This window comes from Carcharhinus amblyrhynchos, chromosome 5, assembly GCF_965287045.1.
Source record: "Carcharhinus amblyrhynchos chromosome 5, sCarAmb.v2.hapA, whole genome shotgun sequence".
Classification (NCBI taxonomy): Eukaryota; Metazoa; Chordata; class Chondrichthyes; order Carcharhiniformes; family Carcharhinidae; genus Carcharhinus; species Carcharhinus amblyrhynchos.
In genome coordinates, this window is record NC_137328.1 from 64,221,859 (window position 1) to 64,230,176 (window position 8,318).

General features: G+C 39.8%; 1 pseudogene; it reads right to left on the reverse strand.

Moving 5' to 3' along the window:
- Positions 1–6,093: 6,093 nt before the first annotated feature.
- LOC145343596 (U6atac minor spliceosomal RNA) lies at positions 6,094–6,205 on the reverse strand (annotated as a pseudogene).
- Between the last annotated feature and the right edge of the window lie 2,113 nt (positions 6,206–8,318).

Here is an 8,318-nt window from a genome sequence, read left to right on the forward strand (position 1 = left end):
AATCTAAGAATAACAACAACAATAATTTGCATCTTCTTTAATGTAGTAAAACATCTTAAAATGCTTCACTGGAGTGTTATCAACGGAACCTGTAAGGAGCCACAAAAGAAGATATTTTGGACAGATGGTCAAAAACTTGACACTGAACTACATCAGGAGACAGGAAGCTTAGTCAAAGAGATAGGTCTTAAGACGCATCTTAAAGAAGTTCAGTAAAGAACTTGAGCTACTTGAGGATGGAATTTTGGAGCTTTATGCCTAAACAGTTGAACGCACAGTAGCCAGCGATGAGCAATTAAAATTTAGATTTAAAGCAAGTTTGAATAGGAGGAGCACAGATTTCTTGAAAGCTTGTAGGGCTGGCAGAGATTACAGGCATAGTGAGGGACAAGGCCCAAGAAAAGATTTCAAAACAATGAGGAGAATTTTAAAACCAAGGTATTGCTCAATGGGAAGACAAGCTAGATCCACAAACACTGGGATGAAGGATCTATAGGACTTGGTGCCAGTTAGGATCCGGACAGCAGAGATCTGGATGAACTCAGTGTTATCTATGTTGGAAAATGGCAAGCTGGCCAGAAGGTCATTGGAATATTTGAATCTACAGATAACAAAGATATGGATAACAGCTTAAGCAGCGGATGAGCTGGGGAAACAGATTGTTGCAGTCATTGGATAGTGTTTCCAGGATATTTCAGGGCATGAAGACTATTGTGGAGGCTTCAATAACTCAAATGTTAGTGCCATTCCATCTTGGATTGGGAATTCTGCAGTTCACAAAAAAAGCATACACTGCTGCTGGAACTGTCTCAATCAAAAAGCCCCATAAACAAGCCTTACAGTGTTACAATATGATAGTTATTCTTTTCCCTTCCTTACATGAGCAGGAGCTTCAGAGATTTCAGTGCACTCCTTGAATTTTTATTCATATAGATCATGAATCTGCTTAGACACAGATAGGCATAGAATAGGTATAGATGATTTTGCTGATTCCTGAATGGAAATATCTCTGTACCTTAGTGCAACTCTTCATTGAATGACTATATGAATGACAATATAAGTGCCTAAATGCCTGTAAGATCAGGCGGTCTCTGCAGTGATCAGGGAGATAGAGTCTGCAACTTCACTCACAGAAGTCAATAACAACTATCATCTCAGGAACTAACTTAAACATATTAGCTAGCCATCCTTATGTGTCAGCTACTGGTGAGCACCTTCTAGCAGCATATTATCATAGATAACAACACAGCATTAGACACCAAGGAGAGATATTGGGAAAGAAGACATTTGAGGCTCAGATGAAATGTAAAGAAATCTAAAAAACATTGTTGCACTTCATTTGCATTGTTAGTGTGGTAGGAATCTTAGATGATGTGCATAGTTGGTAGTTGAAGAATATAGTTCATTACTGTGGCAAGGCCTTTTGCTTCAATGATCTGGTAAAGATGCTTAGGAGGACCATTAATGGAAGGGCATCATTATGTAAAATAATTCATTAATCCAAACTTAATGGATAGCTTTTATGGTTGACATGGGCACAGATAGGCATAAACAGTTCTCCTCCAATATGCTGAACTTTGTTCACCATCTCTACATATTACTTTCTCGTTATCCTTGTCCAAGTATGCCAAATAAAATGAAGTTCCCAGAGTTTTCAAACTTTCAAAGTTTTGCCCATGCAGATTGCCTTAATTTCATAAAGTCAGTCTCAGTTAATAGCATTGTGAAGCTTAACATCTCCCAATTTAGGAAGTACCTGGTAGGAGCTGTAAACTGTTTCTGCTTAAGGAGCCGTCTTGCTCAGTAAAGGCGAAATATATGCGGAAATCAGCTGTAATTGTGGAACTCTGAGCTGAGATCGATGCAAAATCAAGTTCCTAACTGTTCAGGAAGGGAATTCCAGGATCCATCGCAATAGCCGGTGAAAAATAGAGCGACATCATGAATGAATGGAGACCAGAGCGAATTGATTACTGCTAAATGCTCCAATATATTCTGTTGCATTAGCACCCAGTCTTGGATTGTGACTTGAGTCCCAGGAATATCAGGAGGAATATCAAATGTAACTTACTTTATTCCTAGAAAACAAAACGTTAGTTTCCCAGGTTAATGACTGAGTCAATGCACACCTCTCTTAATATTTCAACAAACATATTTAATTCAAGATTTCAATCAAAGCCTTTCTTTGGAATTCGAAATTCTTGATTTAGAATAGATCATAACTGGCTAAGCTGATCAGATCAAGAAATTCGAATGAAATAAGGACGGAGGTTTCAAATTAGCCACTGTATAGATCAGTACTGAAAATGTAGCAAGATGCGCAGGAAAGTAGTCATTGCCAAAGCACGATTGGTTAGTGAACAGGGCATTGGGGAATTTACCTGCCTGGGGACGAAAAAGTTATGCTTTCCCGTTGTTAATTGTAGGTAATTCCACTTCATGTATACGTATTGAATTTCCTTCATTCCTTTCTCACTCGTTCACGGGAGTCGCTGGCTATGTATTGCCTGTCGCTCATTGCTGCAGCTACCGTAGTGTTGCTTTGTCGTGAAAAGTTTGTTTTCAGAGAGGCTCACATGTTCACAAGGACATCTTTCCAATCCACATCAGAGCAATGTTGAAGCTTAGAAGCAGGATATTTTATCAATTCATAATTTAATGAATATTTCCTAGTTGTGACTTTTAATTTAGATAAAGTTAAATTCGTTACCCCAGTGGGACAAATACAGATCATGACAATCAGATTTCAGCAGATATGTAGGAGAGCAGATAATCACACTTCACATTTGGAGGGTAGGGGTGGTAGTCTCCCTTAAATAATTTATTAATGAAACAGTCAGTCGTTGGGGACGATGATTTAATTAAATTACAAGAGCTGTCCTCTGTGCTGAAACTTCTCTACTTGTTGGAAACATCGGCACACTTGTGCCAATGTGGTTAATTTGTATTTGCAATTGCTTCTGAATTCTTCGTTCTAGTTGCTTGCCTCTTTTGCACTTTTAATTCTCCTTCGCGCATGTTTAACAACAAATATATTTTCGTAATGTTAAGAAAGTGCGCCAGGACAGCAATGCAGAATAAAGCATTCGGGAAACACACGGTCTGTCTCCCTTTTTTCCTTCCCTGCGAGTTGATGCTGGGTGCGGAGGAAGGGTGGGTAGATTAATGCCATAATGGTGGCAACGCAGCGTATAATTTCTCTTGCAGACTGAACCTGTTTATTGATCTGACTGTCCACATCAAGTGCTAAATAATGGAAGGATGTTAATGTGGGCGCATTTTAAAATGATTGGAGCTTTGACTGGTTGTGGAAAAAGAAGTATTCTTCTTTTGTACTCAGTTTTCATTCTAACACTTTAAACGTGGCTTTGGAAGGATATTGCGGCAGAAACAACACGCTATGTAAATAATTGAACTATAAATGTGTGTCAACTCAATTAAAAACAATAAGCTTTGCCAAAATGTAATTACTTAACTCAAACTCATTAATTAAGCAGAGCTAAAGTGGAAAACAATTTTACGATAACTTTTGAAAAAAAAGTTTAACAATTAAAAAACTAGTCCCAGACGAGGCTAAATTGTATTGTTTTGGGGGAGACAGCAAGCCAGTGGGGCCTCCCTTATCAAAGCCCAACATCTTTACAATTACAACTTTCGCCATCTTCACAGTGGAGTCAGATGCTGATCTTACCGCTAACCTCTAGTCTCTGCAATTACCTCAGGGCAAACATGAATGAATTGGAGTGATGTGGAGGTGCGATCAGAAATGAAATGGTTGGCATGTCAAAATGACAATGCATATTACATGGTTAAAAGAATAAATGATACGTGCGATAGCTGCGGGTGATTTCAATAGCTATCTGCAATACGCTCTTTTTAAAAGTGAATCCGAGAATTGATTCTAATTAACTGCGGGCTCGAAGCATCTCCTTGCATGAGTAATACCGTTTGTACACCGAATCACAAGAAAACGTATATATATAGGATTTGTGTACACATGCGAGTTAAAAACTTCGCCCAGAAAGAGCATCAAATGTCAGCGGTAGAGGTTGAAACCAACGGACCTGGAAATGCAATGCCTGTTTGTAGCGGTAAAGACATTGGTTCTTAATTTACTTTTGTAGTGAATTGTGCCTGACTGCTGTCCCTCTGTGGTGCGTTAGTGTTCTTAAAATAGAACGGAATTTCCCGAAAAACTGTAAAATGTGTTTTGTATGCGGATTAGATTTGCTTCGGTAGCTACTGACATCAAACGAGTTTCTGCATTCAAATTTTTAGTGAGTTCCAGTCTCATTTTGTGCTTTAACTTTCAAACGACAGCGAGGGTAAGTGTTAGATCAAATGGGTATTCCAAGGCCTGCGTGAGGTTAGGCACAAAACAACCAAAGTCTATTTTTGACTGAAGAAATCACGTAGGTAGTTTGCTGGGACTATCTCAAAACTGTCCCACCCACAGACACAGAGGGAGAATATTTCTCAAGGATGTTTTTACTGTCTCTCTCTTATGAATTGACCTTGATCGATTTTGCACTACGAGAACGCTCGAAATCTTTTTGGCGAACCAATTAAATGAAATCAAATAAACCGAGAGACAAGGTAAAAGTGGCGGTCCCTTAAAAAGAGGAGGAACTGCCCAAAGCAAAAGAAACCAAAGTATAAAGGAAACTTAAAACATTAAATCAAAATGTGACCAATCATCCACCCCAGCCCCTGCAGGGCCCAATGGGCACGGAAGGCCTCAATGGTGCCCCTGGATTCCATATGCTCCCTCTCCAGGGACACATGGTCGCGAATGTAGCCGCGATGGAGGCACAGATAGTCGGGTTAGAGATCCCCTCAGTCGTCCGCCGCCTGGACCTGTTTATGGCAAGCCTTGATTTGGAGATGCTAGCGTTGGACTGGGATAAACACAGTGAGAAGTCTCACAATACCAGGTTAAAGTCCAACAGGTTTATTTGGTAGCAAATGCCACTAGCTTTCGGGACTCTGCCCATTTGTTAGGTGAGTGGGGAATTCTGATCACAAACAGGGCATATAAAGGCACACACTCAGTTTACAGAATAGGACACATCCCTTTAACCTATGCTTAATGCTATCTCCACTCACATTCTGTGCACCTTTAAGACTTGATTAGCTGTAAAGATTTGCATTCTAATCAGTGTTCTGTAAACTGAGTGTGTTCTTTTATATGCCCTGTTTATGATCAGAACTCCCCACTCACCTGACGAAGGGGCAAAGCCCAGAAAGCTAGTGGCATTTGCTACCAAATAAACCTGTTGGACTTTAACCTGGTGTTGTGAGACTTCTTATGTGGCAAGCCTGGCCAGGCTCAGAAGCAGGTTACCAAATAAAGAACAATGAACGATATAGCACAGGAACAGACCCTTTGGCCCTCCAAGCCTGTGCCGCTCATGAGCCCAACTAAATCATTCGTTTGTATCCCTCTATTCCCAGTCTGGGGGATGGTCCCCAAGTCTCTCCTGAGGAGGACCAGGAGGTCCTCCGTCTCTCCTCCCCACCCACCCTGCCCAAGACCAAGTGCCTGTAAATCAGGAGCATGGGACTAAAGTGCAAACAAACCATCAAAAAAATATTCTTCAGGTAACAAAAAGGGAATGCAGCCTAAAACAGTGAACATACACATTGTCCACAGACTCCAGAAGACCACAAAAATGGCAGGTTTTTTGGGAGCCCGTGAAATGGTACAATTTACAGTTGCATGGAACTCCTGCATATACTAGCCTCCAACCCAGGTCCCCAATGTATTGTGGGAGGCTCCCTCCATCAAGGGACCTCCATCGCCAGGTTGCAATGATGGGCGAGGACACAATAGTGGAAGGTGTGTAAATGAAAAAGTTTTGTTAATGCTTCTGCACAGTTTCAAAACCAGGACTTTTCATATGTTAGGCAAATGTGATAACCACTATACCACAGAAACAACTATAAAAAAGGTTAGATTCCACTAAATAGATGGCAATGCTTTAATCATGTGTCTTGTAAGACCTGATGTGGAGATGCCGGTGTTGGACTGGGATAAACATAGTAAGAAGTCTCACAATACCAGGTTAAAGTCCAACAGGTTTATTTGGTACTAAATAAACCTGTTGGACTTTAACCCAGTGTTATGAGACTTCTTGTAAGACCACCAGGGCCCCTTCCACCCTTATCAAGGGGAGTACTAACCTTCTCTCCTCTCATACAACAGAAGGTGGAAGCCTAAGTGACAGAGTTGATTTCTTGTAGAAATATTTTATGATTGCGTTGTTGTACTAGGTGAGTTGTGGCAGTTAGAGCTGCAAGCTAGTGAGTGAAAAATAAATGAGTAGGGCGGAAGGAGCAGCTGGTCACATCCCGAGAGAGGAGTGTCAGCAATGCAACAGGTTCACCATTTATATGTGCCCATATACTTATTATTTATTGTGCATTATGTGTATCTAAGAAATAAAATAATTTGTAATCCCATTCTTGGATTGTAAAGACAGAAGTGTTTCCAATTATGTAGGAGTCTCTTGCTAGCCAAACTCATCAAATATTATTATTGTGCTACTTAAACAACATTAATTTTAAAATGTGCTTTTATGCTGAAGAAAAGTTAAGGGAAGAGACATGTAACTTATACTTCTACCTATAACATAGAAAAGTAAAACAACATTTTTTTTAGTTTATTTGTTAGTCACAAATAGGCTTACATTAACACTGCGATGATGTTACTGTGAAAATCCCCTAGGCGCCACTCTGATATCTATTTGGTTACTGAGGGAGAATTTAGCATGGCCTACGCACCTAACCAGCACATCTTTCTGACTGTGGAAGGAAACTGGAACGTCAGACACGGGGAGAACTTGCAAACTCGGTATAGTGACCCAAGCTTGGAATCGAACCGGGGTCCCCGGCTAACCACTGTACCATCTCTTAATCATTATAATCCTCTAAAAAGCAATTTCAGATTAAAGAAAGACGTACATTTGAGATTAAGGGCCAATTTTGCTCCTACTTCCTTACAGTACCTGAAATTATTGCCCATCGGGAGAAGTTATTCGTGATTGTGGGCCATATTATTGCGGACATGTATCCTGAAGCAGTATTCGAGGTGGTATATTTTTAACAGATATTTGTTGCGGCACATGGTAGCGAGTTTAAAATTATGTGCAAGGGCACACCAGAAGATATTTTCATTGGATGTTTTGAACTTCACGGAATGTAATAGAGCAGTCTCTCATTTTCATGTTTTCAGGTTTTGGAGCATGAATTACTGTTATAAATCTCCCGAATCCTAAGACTGCCCACAATAATAATATAGAATCAATCTAAATTTGCCATTGCAGAGATTGTTGTCTTTTGCTTTTAACGCTGTCAGTTCAAGCGATGTTGGGAAATCGATCGGGTCCTCTTAGTTACAGTTGCTTATTTTTGTACTTACGCTATTGTGAAATGCCAAGTGCGGAAAAGTTGGATAGCAATATACACTGGTTGCATAACAAATAATCTGTATTTGGAATTGCCCGAGCGGCGACTCAACACTGGGATTCTGAAAGAAGCACAGAAAATCTTTGAAAAATAAGATGACGCTCACCTCGCTGAATCTGCCGCCCACATTTACGATAGTCCAAAGTAAAATACGTTGAAACGACACGGTGAAATGACCTACAGTGAAATGATCTACAATAAGCTTCTTGAATTAGAAGCAGAAACCTTATTGGCAAATTAGTGAGTACGGTTTTTTTGTGGCACTTCTCAGTTCCTGAGCCCCAGTCACTTGGTGAATGGGTTAATTATGGCATTGGGTATCGAGTGTAATATCTAAACCAGCGTTGAGTTCGCAGTCTGTCTTGGAGAAGCTACACGCACGGGTCAATATTTATTGTATTCTAGGCTACACGGTAAATTTCCATTTTTACACGATTAATGATGGCCCGAGTACAGTATTCAAAGGGAAATTATCGTTCAAGCATGAAGAAGGCTCATTAATGTGTGCGAAGAATAATGGTAAATATCTGTATTTCTTTTATAATCACTGCAGTACTTTGAGAATAAAGTTTATTTTGTTATACACCATGTACATATGGACGTCCTGTGCACTGATTTATTGAAGTATCGAATTCCTAAATCGATTTTCTATAAACTGTGAAAACAATCCAAATCCTAAAACTCCTAACTTTCTTCCATTTGTAATCTCAGTCAAATAAAGGGCTCTACAATATTGCCAGAAAATGCTGCTAACAAGTACAATGGATTTTGTATATTATTTATTGCTCTGTTTCTTTTTCGTTGACCTGGCCAATTATATTTTATAAATTGTGACATAATTGTCGCCAACA